The 14,767-nt window shown below is 34.1% G+C and overlaps 1 protein-coding gene across 3 annotated transcripts in view; it reads right to left on the bottom strand.

Moving 5' to 3' along the window:
* LOC149409902 (latrophilin Cirl-like) overlaps positions 1-14,767 on the bottom strand; it is an 847,643-nt gene that overhangs the window by 500,116 nt on the left and 332,760 nt on the right. The window lies entirely within an intron of this gene.

Consider the following 14,767-nt stretch of genomic DNA (forward strand, 5'->3'; position numbering starts at 1 on the left):
AGACTACGTAAGAGTTGATAAGTAGTTTTGTTGCTTCTGAAGGAAGGTTTCTTCGGACAGACTTGAGTTGTCTTAGGTGAAAAAAACCGGTGCTTACAGTCCTATTTATTTGACTTTTAAACGAAAAGTCTGAATCTAAATTGACACTGAGAAGTTTGACTGTTGTTTTTGGGATGATATCGCTGCCGGAAATAGTAATCGTTTGGAGGCAGTGAGACTGTGGCATTGGGGGAATTTTGTGAGGATGAAGGTAGCAGGGAGGGGAAGGAGATTGGAAGAGGAACGTGGAGAAGCACCTGGCTAATCAGATCTAGTTATTAAACACGGCTAAAGCCATTTGAAGCAACGGAATGGTTATCTTACACCAGGGCTACATGTGGCTGTGCCAGGCGTGGAGTGTGCCTCAAGTATACTATATTTTAATTTCATTTAATAAATTGTAAAAAACACAAAATCATTCAAATAAAATTTACTTGCGCACGCCGGGATTTGAACTCGCGACCTCTGGATTGCTAGTCGAGAGCCCTACCCCTAGACCACGGAGGTCATATGAAACGTACGGAAAAGATGTCTAGTATAGAAATAGGCTGAGTGAGATCACGCTACTTTATATAAAGACTCATCTATTGTCGTCTCATTCTAACGCAACCTAAATCAGTCTTTATAATTCTACAAAAAAATTCCGTTCCGTCGTTAGTTGTTCCGCTAGCCGTCTGCAAAGCTAAGTGTGTCAGTCTACGCGTCGTATATTTAAAAAAGCTCTTACCAAAACTCCAAATGTTGCTCTGATTAATAAATTGTTGATTTATAATTGACTGGCGCTTACCTGGAATAAAGAAAACAACGTCATTAGTAAAATAACAAAAGCAAATGTATTTATTTAAAGCAGAGGAAGCTTAAATGTAAAAATAATGAGAGAAGGTAAAAATAAATGGGAACTTCCCAGGAAGATATGGCATGTTCGTGAATCAAAATACTTGCCGAATAATATACGCATATAAAAGAGAAAATGTATAAATGTAGATAAAACAAGAAGTGTTCTTCTCTAGATACTTCTGCAGGAAAAAAAGGATATTGTTTCATAGTTTACACACTGAGAAGTAATGAAAATGTGAGAAATATGTATGAAGAGATCAAACTCTTTCTCACACGTCTTGCATGTAAACGAAAAATGTAATAATCACAAGTAATGTGAAATGGAATGTCTTTGATCACTGTTCAATTAAATAACGTTTTATATAAAATCATTTGTGGCGGTGGCCTTCATATTGGGAGGCGGGTAAGGGTACATTTATTGGATAACCAACACCTCTGCCATAGATCACCTCAAGTGGTTCGCTACATTTGATGACTTTGCAGGGGTGCACGGGTTCATGGGGTGAGGTTTTTCTGGGTGGCGGATGCGTCTGCCCACCTGCTGCATGGCGGGCCGGAGGCCTTTTGACCTCATCGGCCGGACTCTCTCGACCCATCGCATTGCACCGCAGTTGGAGGGATGTTTTCATATTTCCCAGTTTCCTACCCACCCATCATGCCTTTTTCCTTCTCAGAACTTCCTCACCTCATATTCATATACAGGGTTTTCCAATAAGAGGTGTTATTTTGATATTCAATCGTAAAAGATCAATGGTTTCGTTGCTTGTGTGGCACGTAGCGCCGTCTTGTTGAAAGTAAACGTTGTCCAGATCAATACCATCCAATTCTAACCATAAAAAATCATTAATCATCTCTCGATAGCGCAATCCATTCACCGTAACTGTTGCTCCAGCCTCATTTTCGAAAAAGTAAGGTCCAATGACTCCGCCGGACTATAAACCGCACCAAACAGTCACACGTTGAGGATAGAGAGGCTTTTCAACAATAACCTTTGGGTTTTCCGAGCCCCAGATGCGAAAATTTTGCTTGTTGACGAAGCCACCGAGGTGAAAATGGGCCTATGTAACTATATTTCGTGCAGTTGAACACATCTACAATTCTGCGAAAGTGTTGGCAACTGCATTCAATCTAGGTACAAGCGAGTATCTAAATGTCTCCTAAATATTTATGATACTATGTAATATTTTGTGATTTTAAATCATTAATATTTAATATTTATATAAATAAATAAATAACGCGTAAATTTAATTCTTACCTGTCTTTATTTTAATTTTCCTCTATTATTTAGAATTGAATTGTTTGTATGATTATATGTAATAATATGCATGTCTAATTATTTTAATGTGTTTATTTTTATTTTCATCATACTTAAAATGAAGTCGTAAACTACTTGCTACAACACTGCAAAAATGCAATAAATGAATATATAAAAAAAACATAATGCGTTCACAATTGGCATACGACGGATCTCTCGTGGGTTTTATTGGACACGAATATGGTTAGACTATGCAATATGGATATAAAATATAATACAATTTTATATTTAACAAAAAATATGCTTTTGACAACCGAAATCCATAATTGAAGAGATGTTAATAAAAACAATGATGCACCAATTTAAAAAGCGAAATAGCTATTCGAATTCTGTACGTAGGGTAGTTTATTTCGTCACTTGACCCACATTAAAATATCAAAATGACAAATGAACGACGTTCCTATTTCGAAGCACGCCGAGAATTCGAAATTCGAAGCATCAGCAAAAAAACCAACATTATTTTCGTCAGTCAGCAAAATAACTTGACAGAAAGATGTCCGCGATACGAAAATATAAGTGGTTTTCTGTGATTTACATTACACTAGGCTGGCTTTTTGCTAAATGGAAAATTACACTTCGGGAATACATTTGGATTGTATCATGATCATGGGTGTATAGTGGGTAGAATGTGCTGAGTCAGCGGTAGCCGGATGACTGCCGACTCAGCGTTTGTAGGAGCACAAAATGACAACATGTCTTCAATAGCTGTTTTGTTTAGTGGTTAGTGTTTATATAGAGAATATTAATTGAAATGAGCGCGACTTTTCAAATTAAAAACTTTTCCGTTGAATGGTCTGAAATTGTAATATAATATTAAAAAAAAGAAAACTTCATTATCTTAATCGGAACCTTAATCGCATCATTAGGGAGAAAACATTAATACAAGACTAATATTAATATAAGACTCAAAAACTATTATATAATGTCACTTAAAACTATACATGTTTACCTATTAATGTCACATTTAGTAAAAACTTAATATAAGACTGAAAAACTATTATATAATGTCACTTAAAACTATACATGTTTACCTATTAATGTCACATTTAGTAAAAACTTAATATGAGTATACTTATTTAAAAAAAAAAAGAGTAAAAATTAAATTACATTTGGCATTTCACAAACATTTGGTTCCTTAGAACAGGCAATCTGCCTAACTAGGAACTAAATTCAACGTAATAACACTTGTACATACTCATTTTAAATATATGCTCTCATTATGCTATATTATTACTGTTATGTCTGCTTTAAATGTATCTAATGTAAAAAATAAATAAATAAGACTACCTAACGCATAAATCGAGAGAAATCCGTAGACACCGCACCAAACGGGTATTTAATAATAATAATAACACTTGGATGATTTGCATAGCGCCGTTTTTGTGCAAAATTACCTCAAGGACGCTATACCTTAACCACCCCATATTAACAAAATAAATTCCCTCAGGGCCTATGTCATCTTTTGGGATGTGTGAGGAGGGTATTTTTTAAGAATAGGAAGGAGAGGAAGTTCTGGGAAGGTAAAGGTATGAGGGATGGGTAGGAATCAGTATGTCCAGGAGTGACGGACATATGAATGTATCACTCTCACTGCCGCGCAAGGCGATGGGTCGGGAGTCCAGTTGGAGAGGTCAAAAGGTCTCCCCAAATCAGCCTCTCCCGATCTGGCACGCTACGCAGCTGGTGGGCAGGCCCATCCTGAACACACATCACCCGACGAACCCGGGCACCCCTACTAAATCACCAAACGTAGCAAACTGCTTACGGTGACCTATGGCAGAGATGTTGGTTATCCAATAAATGGTTCCGGGGGCGAATTCAGAAATACGAAAGTGTCAAAAATAGTAGCTTCAAAGCTCTTCTAGCGGGTTTCATCTCAAAGGTAGTTCTTAATTTAAAATACAAATCTGTTGTTCTTTATTCAAAAATATACTTTCCAACAGGAAGAGGATTTGCAGAGTTTAAAAATAAATTTGCATTCAGAGTTGTTTTCCAGGAAATAATTTTAAAATTGCCAGGTATTTGAATGAAACAATTTATAATACGTATAAGTTCTACAATTCAAACGGAAATAAACCCGAACGTTTTCCGGTTATCTCCGTGAAGTCTATGGACCCTACCGTTCCTGTAGGAGAAATATTTCAAAACAACCTTACTATAGGTTGAACTGTATCACTCTTACTTATAAAGATTCCCTAATACGCCGCTGTGGCACTGGTATAGCTATATGATAAGGAGGGCCGTATACTGCTTGGGTTCAAATATTTACTCATAATAATATTCATGCAATATTTTTTAGACTGGCACCAATTTGTTCCAATCTTCAAAAACACGGTAATTTTTGCATTTCGCGTTTAGTTGCTAACTTCACGTTTCTACAGATGATATTTGGGATGTCATTGAACCGCTCTGCTTTGAATTGCTTCGAAATTTGGCCAATTAGATTATGCGATCCGTATTTGCTTTGGTAAATTGATATTTCGATTTAAAATATTCCTCTGATAGTGCTGCCAATGGGTATTACTGCTTTTTTTACATTTTCATTACGAGACTGAACGATATTTGTCAAATCGACCAGATTTTTAACAAAGTCCGCGATCTCCGTCTTAATACCATAGTAATACGTCCGTAATCCTGGGGGTCGGGCAGTTTAAAAATCTGTCAGCCACTTATACAGCGGTATTACGGCCGGTATACACAGTACGCATACGCGTGATTATGTGTAACGTTTTCACTAACCTGTTCTTATCCCTACGTATTATAATGAGTTATATTATATTATTATGAGTATGAGGGTGTGGGTATAGCTATTAGCTATTAGCTCTATACTCTGTTTAAGGAGCTAAACGTCACAAAATTCATGAAACTGGGAAGACTTCGGTGGCTAGGTCATGTGGAGAGAATGACCGAGCATCAAGAACCAAAGTCCCTGCTGAGCTCAAGACCGATAGGGAGAAGGAGCCTGGGAAGGCCAAGGTTAAGATGGAGCGACAACGTCCTCAAAGATTTGTCTGCCTTCGAGCTTCAAAACTGGAGAGAACTGGCGCGGGACCGAGATGAGTGGAGGAAGACTCTTGAGGAGGCCAAGACCCACCAGGGGTTGTAGAGCCAAAAGTGATGATGATGATGAGGGTGTGGGTTAAAAACCTTTACTAGCTAAGTCCTTCATCATTGCACTTTTTTTAATAATGTGTATAACATATTTATTTAATCGTATTATAATATACATGAGATAATTTAAAATTATTTTGCTTGCCTAAAAAATTCAAGGCCGATGTTGAAAATGTCAAGAGACCTAGAGATTTCATTTAGCTGCACCATGCCTCTTGTCATACTATACTGGACCAGAACGTCCATTCTGACATGTGGAATACACTGGCGGTAGATGTTCGGTACGAACAATGTATTGTATTCCAGGAGGGCTGTCAATAAAATAGTTTATTATTTTTAATGCTGTTTCTTTAAGGGTCACATTCCTCCTAGATTTGAGACTTTCGTAGAGCGTGTCAGAGAGCAAATCCATGAGATGCTTAAATCACATGGAAGAAGGAATTCAATTACATATTGGCAAATTATTCGTACACGGAGAAAAATGATCATGTTAAAAAGTGACAGCACGCAAGCGTCACGATAAAATATTAGTCATTCGGAATATATCGAGAACACGTGTTCTTTTAACACGTACTAGAAATACGCCAATTATACATTAAAACACTACTAAACTACATTTCTGACAAAAAAAAAATTTCAACATACACTAAATAACACTAACAGACCAGTTAAACAAGCGAACAAAGAAAACATAAAAACTCCGACAGTAAATTCAAGCTTTGGACAAAGACACTACCAATACCATGCTATAAAAGCTTTCAACAGTGTAAAACTTGAAATTAAAATTGAGGAAAATATAAATAAATTCACACACAAAATTACAAAATGGATTAAAGAACAAAAAAGACAATATTACCAAAATGTCATAGCATAAATTTAAAAAAAAACCTACACGTAACACACAAAACAAATATAACACATCACTCACAAACACACAAGATTATATTTTCATATTATAAAATGAAGGCCTCAGCACGGGCAAGCCACCCAGTGAGGCCAACATTACTGGAAAACATTGAAGTGTAAAAAATATTGTACCAAATAAAAAAAATTAAAAAAAAGATATCATTCATACTAAAATAAACATACTAAAATATTTTGAAAAATACGAAACAAAACATATTTTTTTTCACACAATTCAACAACAAAAATGTGAACAGTTGTTCAATCATAATCACAAGGCGTCACGCTAAATCGGGCTTCACCGATATCACTGAGAATCGGGGTTTCCGAGGCCCATGTAAGGTGGGTCATAAATATCCCCGGACTGTACCTATAATAATCGGGCGGCATCGGATGCTAATAAAGGTGATTAGACCCGTTATGGACAGCCAGTTCCCCACGGTATGTGCACGGTGATTTTATACAGTTTGAGTTTGGCCAAAAAATATTATTTATGTTTCACTGTGCGGTCAAGGCGACAAGGTGAGTTTTTTTTCCTCTAATAAATGATAAATTAAAACGTTTTTCTGTTTCTATATATTGTTAAGATCATTTATTCTAAAACTTTATTAATGCTGCCAATTTACGAGTTGCCTTTTTGAGAAAAATCATCTTAAAGTAGTTTACAAATACCAAAAAAAAAAATTACGTCTCCAGGAACTGACTAAAAATAATGATAATGACGGAATATGATTAAAATGGGCGTTTGTTATCAAAATTACCTAGCATAAGGAAGTTGAGTGACAAATATTATTTATTTTTTTTTCAAATCAAATCAAATCAAATCAAAAATTATTTATTGTAAAATTAAAATTACAAAAGGTATAGCTTATGGGTAGACCCCATTTCTTCCAGCTAACCACATTTATTTAATTACAATGTTTATACACATAAAATAACAATATACCAACGAAAAAATAAAAAAAATACAAATATATATACCAATAAAAATAGGTGTTTCATTTACGTGAGGTATTCACTCAACGTGTAGTGACATTTATTAACAAGGAAAGTGTTTAGTAACGTTTTGAATTTGTGTGTATCTTGTATTTGTTTAATGTTATGTGGAAGGTTGTTATATACTTTAATGGCCATGTAGTATGGTCCTTTTTGGAATATTGTTTTGTTTGCTTTTGGTATTAGTAAGTTTTCTGTGAGCCTTGTAGCGTATTTATGTGTTGAGTTTTTTAGTGGGAACTTGTCTGTAGATGATCGCACTAACATGCATAACTCCAATATATATGTCTGTGACTGTCAGTATTTTCAGATTTTTAAACATAGGTCTACATGAGTCTAAACGATCAGAGTTTGTAATTTTTCTTATGCATCTCTTTTGTATGATGAAAACATCTTTAGCGTTTACCGAGTTTCCCCAAAAAATAATACCGTATTTTATTATTGAGTATACATAACCATAGTATGCGGCTATTACTGATTCGGTGTTTAATATTTTTCTTAAGGTACCCAGAACATAAGAAAAACTACTGATTTTTGCTACAATTTTTGAGACATGTTCTTTCCAGTTTATGTTTATATCTAATTCCATTCCCAGTAGTGAACAGGTTTGGGAAGGTTCGATAGTATTATTATTAATGTTTACATTTATATTTATCGGTGTAGCTTGCACTGGACAAAATTTTAAAATTTGGGTTTTGTTTGTGTTGAGTGATAGGTGTTGCGATAACAGCCAGTTTGCAATTAATTGGCAAGTCTCGTTAACTTGTTTGTTAAATTCGTCAACGTCTCCATTACATTCAAACAACAAAGCGGTGTCATCAGCAAACATTGAACATTCTGTGCCAGCAATTATTGGAAGTTCGTTTATATAGATAAGGAAGAGGAGAGGCCCAAGAATGCTTCCTTGTGGCACACCCTTGTTTATTGTTCTCCATTTAGATTCTACCATGTACTGGACCATTTTTTCATTGATATTTGAAATTTGAACTTTCTGCTGACGATTTTTTAAGTACGATTCAAACCATTTTAATGCTAGACCTCTAATACCCACATGTTCAAGTTTAGTTAGAAGAAGCTTATGATCAACATTGTCGAATGCTTTTGAGAGGTCGAGAAAGATACCTACAGTTTTTTTACTAATATTAATATTTTCTAGAATTTTGTTCAAAAAATTGAAAACTGCCTGTGTTGTTGAACGGCCTTTACGGAATCCAAATTGTTGTGGACATATTATCTCAAAGTTTTCGAGAAAGGTATAAATGCGATTGTACATGGCTCTTTCAAATATTTTTGAAAAGTTTGGTAATAAGGATATCGGTCTGTAGTTTGAGATTTCCTGTTTAGGACCCTTCTTATACAAAGGTACAATAATAGATTGTTTTAATTGTTCTGGGAAGGTTCCTGATTCAAAAGATTTGTTAATTAATATTTCCAACGGGTAACTTAACGCTTCTGCACATGCTTTTATAATTTTTATAGGGATTTTGTCAGTGCCGACACTGCTTTTATTTTTCAGTTTTACGATGATTTTAATAATTTCCTCCCTGTTTACAGGCGTTATAAAGAATGATCGCGACTGTTTGTTTTTGACTGTTTTGGCAGATTGTGGATGTAGAGATGTGTTTTGTGGTGGTGGCGGTGGTGCAAAGAAAATGTTAAATTCATTTGCAATGTTTTTTGGTTCTGATACCAGGTTATCATTTATTTTAAGACAGATTTTTGGTTTACTTTTAGAATTAGAATTATTTGAGTTCTCTTTTATTATGTTCCACGATGTTTTGGTTTTATTTTGCGCGTTTTGAATTCGTTTACTATTGTAATTCCGTTTAGCTACCTGTTTTACTTTACTGAGAATTTTTTTGTATTGTTTGTAATTGTTTATGATTGTGAGGTCATTTTTGTTTTTTTGTTTCATGTACAGATGTCTTTTTTGTTTAATAGATATCTTAATACCAGTCGTTACCCAATTTATTTTGCGTTTTTGGGGATATTTATACTGTTTAAAGGGGAAACAAAGCTTCATACCACTATTTATTTCATTAATGAAGTATTCGTAGCTGTCATTAATGGATTCAAAGGATTTCAGTGGTTCCCAACATATACACGATAAGTAATTGTTAAAAATGTTTGTGTTTTCTGTGTTAAATAATTGTTTTTTGTATACCACGTTTGGTTTATATTATATTCTGTTTTTACGTGCATTAACTGTGCCATATGATCTGATACAGCTAATTCTATGACTTCCCATGTGTAAGAGCTTTTTGATATATTTGTACCTATATGATCAATTATACTTTTTTTATTTCCTTGTATACGAGTAGGTTTATCAATAATCAAGCGTATGTTGTGAGATTTTAGTGTGTTTTTGAGTGAATCTGCGTTTTTGTTCTTGTAGCTTGTATCAACATTTAAGTCACCGCAGAGTATTATTTGTTTTTTGTTGTTTTTGCAAATTTTGTTTAATAATAGTTCAAGTTGTTCAAAAAAAATATTTATATCAGAGTCATTATAGTAAACTGTACAAATTATCATTTTAAGCTTTGGGATTTCAATACCAACACATTCAAATACAAATTCTTTCGTTATTTGTTTAACGCTTTCTAGTTCTGTAAAAGCAATGTTTTCGTTTAGGTAGATGCAGACACCTCCATGAATATGGCTCTCTCGACAAAAAATAGAACCTAATTTATAGCCCTTAAAATTGATAGATGTCGCTTCACCCTTTTGTAACCAGTGTTCGCTAGCACAAAAAACGTCGATATTTTTTTCACACAAAATATTTTCTAATTCTAAGATTTTATTTCGAATGCATTGTACATTTTGATGCATTATATTGATGGTTTTTCCGGCTCTGGCGGATAACTCTTCATGGTGAGCAGGCGAACTTTGTATGTTATGGATGTAAAAACTCTCTTCGTTATCTGATTGGTTGTCCGAATTTTATGTAACTGTTTACCATAGAGCAGGTCTTTAGTGACATAAAAAATCGATTTTCTTTTTTTCCGCTTCAATTTTTCTCATGTGCACAGAACATTCATCACTCCAAGCAAAATGGTCAGTTGGCAGTTGTAATTTTAGTCGATCATTCATTTTCTTGCAGTTAATGCATTGGATGTCGTTTTGACAGTTTTCATTGTCGTCGTCATGTATTCCGGAACAACGAGTGCATGCTTTTTCATTTCTGCAATCTTGTGATTTGTGCATGTAGCCATTGCACTTGTAACACTTTAAAAGTGAAATGTTGTCGAATACTCGACATCTGTCCCATCCAATATTTACTCTGCCTTCTTGTAACATTCTATGGTATGTTTTTCCGTCAACTTCCGCGAAAATGATGTAGTTAACGTCACCTCGTTTCGTTTTGACTTCTTTTATAAATTTTATTTCAATTTTTGATTCAATTGTTTCGAGGTAATCATTTTGCATTTTAATTTTCGATACAATTTCTTCCGGAGTAAATTTATCTGTTAAACCAATGATTTTTAGTTTAGGATTCTTAGGTTTAGGTGTATTCACGACATATTTTCCTCCCATCTTTGAGATTATTTGCTCCTCCATCTTCTTTGTTGCAGCTGTATTTTTGCATTCTACGATTACTGCTCCTTGTTTAAAATTTCTTATTCCGGTGACACCGAAATTAACTGGATCTATATTTTGTTTTATTTCATCCTTTGTAACTGTATTTTTTTGTTGTTTATCTTTCGGCTTAACAATGACTATTGGTTCATGTTTTTTGCAGTTTGGTGGTTCCACATTATTTTTGTCATTTCTTGTTATTTCCGCATACGATTTTATTTCCGCATTTATTTTAATATCTTCAATGTTTTTAATATCTTCAATGTTGTTATTAAAAAACATATATTCATTTAGATCAGAGGTTCTCAAACTTTTTCGTCCCGTAGACCACGTGCCGATTTTGTTTTGGTAGACCCCAGTGATGGCATGGCTAGGGAATTTTGAAAATAATAATTCCCCATAATATTTTCAAATCCATAGGGGGGGGGGGTTCGAGATGAATAATTCCCACGATATTATCGATTTCCCTAGAAATTACATCACTATTTGTATAGTGTTTGTCTCCGCCCTTCGTGTATAAAGAAAATAAAACAAGGTTGGTCAGACGTTGCTATTGAGCGTATGGGCACAACGCGTTGCTACTGGTATCAAATATGCAAGTTCCAATCTCGTGGACCCCCATTTACATCTCATGCACCCCCCAATTTTTTCTTCTCATTTACACGGAGGGTCGATATCGACCACTTTGGGAATGACTGATCTAGATCAACAAACGTTGATTCTGAATATAAAAGTTTTATTACATATAAACAGAAATAAAAATAAAACATTATTTAATTATACTTTAAATAACATCAACATTGCAACAGTCTCAAATATTCGTGATCTTGGAATAACTCTTGATAATAAACTTCAATATAACCTTCATATACAACAAATCACAAATAAGGCTGCTAAAATGTTAGGTTTCATCATTAGAAACACAAAACTTTTTAATAACATCAATATCATTAAGCAACTCTACTTTGCCTACGTACGAAGTCATCTGGAGTTTGCATCAATTGTTTGGTCTCCATTCTATAAAATCCACATAAACAAAATCGAAGCAATTCAAAACAAATTCCTAAAATATCTCTGTTACAGGTCATTTGTAAGATTTAATAATTATGCAGAGGCAGCTTCGTACTTTAAAATTGATTCATTAAGTGTACGAAGACATCATGCAGATGCTCTATTCCTATATAAATTAATTAATAATAATATTCAATGCCCAGAGTTGCTAAATAATATTAAATTTAATGTGCCTGCACGTTTAACACGGTCTTCTATCCTGTTTAAAATCGATCAAAGCAAAACGAACTGTAGACAAAATTCTTGCCTGAACAGAATATGTAATAATTACAATAACATATTATTCAATATCGACATCTTCAATTGCGAATTTACTAAATATAAAATGACCTTAAAAGAGTATTTCACTGATGTTTTTTGAATTGATGTTTCTGATGTTTATGTTTCTAGTATTTATATATTTATAATCCTGTTATGGTATTTTTATTTTATTTTATTTTTTATTTTATTTTATTTGGGATACCAACAGTTTACATCAATAACAGCATAATAATAATTTAGTTTCAGTAAATAAACCATTTACAGGTTTCCACATAGGTATTATATACAAGTGTATCTGAGTGTGATTCCGAGATATTTACTAATGAAAATTACATTTCAAGAAACAAGTTATTTAGGGGGGAATAGGGAGGGGGTAGGATGAGGAGGGATCGGTTAGGTTGAGGTATGAATAAAGGAAGTTAATAAAGTGGTGGTTGTATTAGATGGTATCTGTAGTTATTGTTATTGTAATGTATCGAGAGAGTGTTTGTGGGATTTTAAGGAGTGTGGTGCAGAGTTAAATATGTCAAATTGTGAATAGTGTGTGTTAAAAGTGTTGGACGCACGATAGATGAAAGAATTCTGCTTAGAATTAGTGTTGCATTGGGGGAGGCTAAAAATCATGTTTGATCTGGTTCGTCTGTTAGGAACTCGTATCTGAATTCGTTCTAGGAGTTCAGGGCAATCAACAACGGACCTGGCTATTTTTTGAAGAAAAAGTACATCGGCCGAGCTTCTTCGAACTTCTAATGATGGTATATTGAAGTACGCTGCTGAATCTTGGTGACTTAGATGTGGGCGGTAGCTGCGGAAATCCAAGTATCGTAGAAAACGATTTTGAATACGTTCTAGAATTTCCACATACGATATGTATTGCGGGTTCCAAACTTGTGACGCATATTCTAGTAAGCTGCGGACATAAGCAAAATATAGGATTTTCATTGTTCTAAGGTTATTGAATTTTTTACATGTCCTAAGAATGAATCCTAACATTTTAGAGGCTTTTGATGTCACTAAGTCTATTTGAATATCAAAAATTAGCTTAGAGTCCAATGTCACTCCCAAATCTTTGATTTCTTTTTTGTTGATTAATATTGAGCCGTTCAGATTATATTCATTGATAATGATATTTTTATTTCGTGTGAAATTCACAACGAAACACTTTTTAACATTAATTTTAAGGTTATGCTGTGTACAGTAAATATTAAGACGGTTTAGGTCCTCTTGCATTTTTTGACAGTCAGCAGTACATCTGATAGGATAAAAAACCTTCATATCATCTGCGTAAAGTAATGTTTTGGAGTATTTGAAGCATTGGCCTATATCATTGATGTAAATGTTAAATAGTAACGGTCCCAATAGAGATCCTTGAGGCACACCTGATGGGACGGTTACCCAGTCCGATTTAAAGCCACCCACAACTACGACTTGACTACGGTTTGATACATAAGATGAGAGCCATCTGAGAAGATCACCGTGGACTCCGATTTGTATAAGCTTGCGTAATAATATGTCGTGATTCACTAGGTCAAAAGCTTTGCTATAATCCGTGTATATTGCGTCTACACGTTGATCCATATAATCTTGCAAGAATTCCGTGAATGCTATTAGATTGGTTGTTGTTGATTTTCCACTCATAAACCCATGTTGGTTAACATTAAGTGAGGATTTCAAAGCGGGAAACATCTGATCGTATATTATTTTTTCAAACACCTTGCTGAAGACACACAATTTTGAAATAGGACGATAGTTTTCAATGTCAGATTTTTGCCCAGTTTTGAAAATGGGTGTTATGAAGGCAGTTTTCCAAGTATTAGGTACCACACCCTCTTTTAAGGAACGATTGAATATAATGGATAACGGCTTAGAGAGACTGCTTGCGCATTTCAGGATGAAGAAGGGGGGAATTTGATCTGGGCCTGCGCCTTTATTTAGTTTTAAATTTTCCAGATATGTCTGCACCAGACGTTCGTCAACTTCAATACTATGATTTATATGCACAACATTGTCTTCTTATGGTTATGGTTATGATATGATTTATATGCACAATATTGTTTGTATTCTTATGGTTACCAATGTATCGATAATCTTTTATTTTATATAAATTTTAGTTTTTTTTTTTTCCCCTTTATTTTTATTTTTGTTGTATTATTTTTTTCTATTATTTTATACAATTCTTTTATTTTATATAATTATAACTTCACATTTCTCATAAATTTAATTATTTCTTCTAATGCTGTCTTACGTAAAATCACAAGGAGGAAATCCGTAATTGGTTTTATTTTGGCTATTTTACTTATGTACAATCTGTAAAAATGTAAACTGTTGATTTTCCCAAAAATGAATAAATAAATAAATAAATAACACGTAGAATGAATAAATCGTCATTTTAAAACGATTAAAACCGTGAGACACTCAAACGCCCTGTGATTGGTCAGCGGGTTCTGACAGCACCTAAGCCTCTACCTCACTAGTTGGACGGCCGTGTGCCTTAAGAATTCGGACAATTTTGTGTTTCGATGCGTATACTCGCACACGGGTCACTAATGCGGTTTACAAGTGATTTAAAAAGAATCCATGTTTAAAAAGGCATTTTTATTATTTTTATTTTCATACCGACCCGAATAGAATAGAATTGACATTGTCAACCGATAAAAT

Source organism: Hesperophylax consimilis, chromosome 29, assembly GCF_061612785.1.
Source record: "Hesperophylax consimilis isolate HC1 chromosome 29, BYU_Hcon_1.0, whole genome shotgun sequence".
Classification (NCBI taxonomy): domain Eukaryota; kingdom Metazoa; phylum Arthropoda; class Insecta; order Trichoptera; family Limnephilidae; genus Hesperophylax; species Hesperophylax consimilis.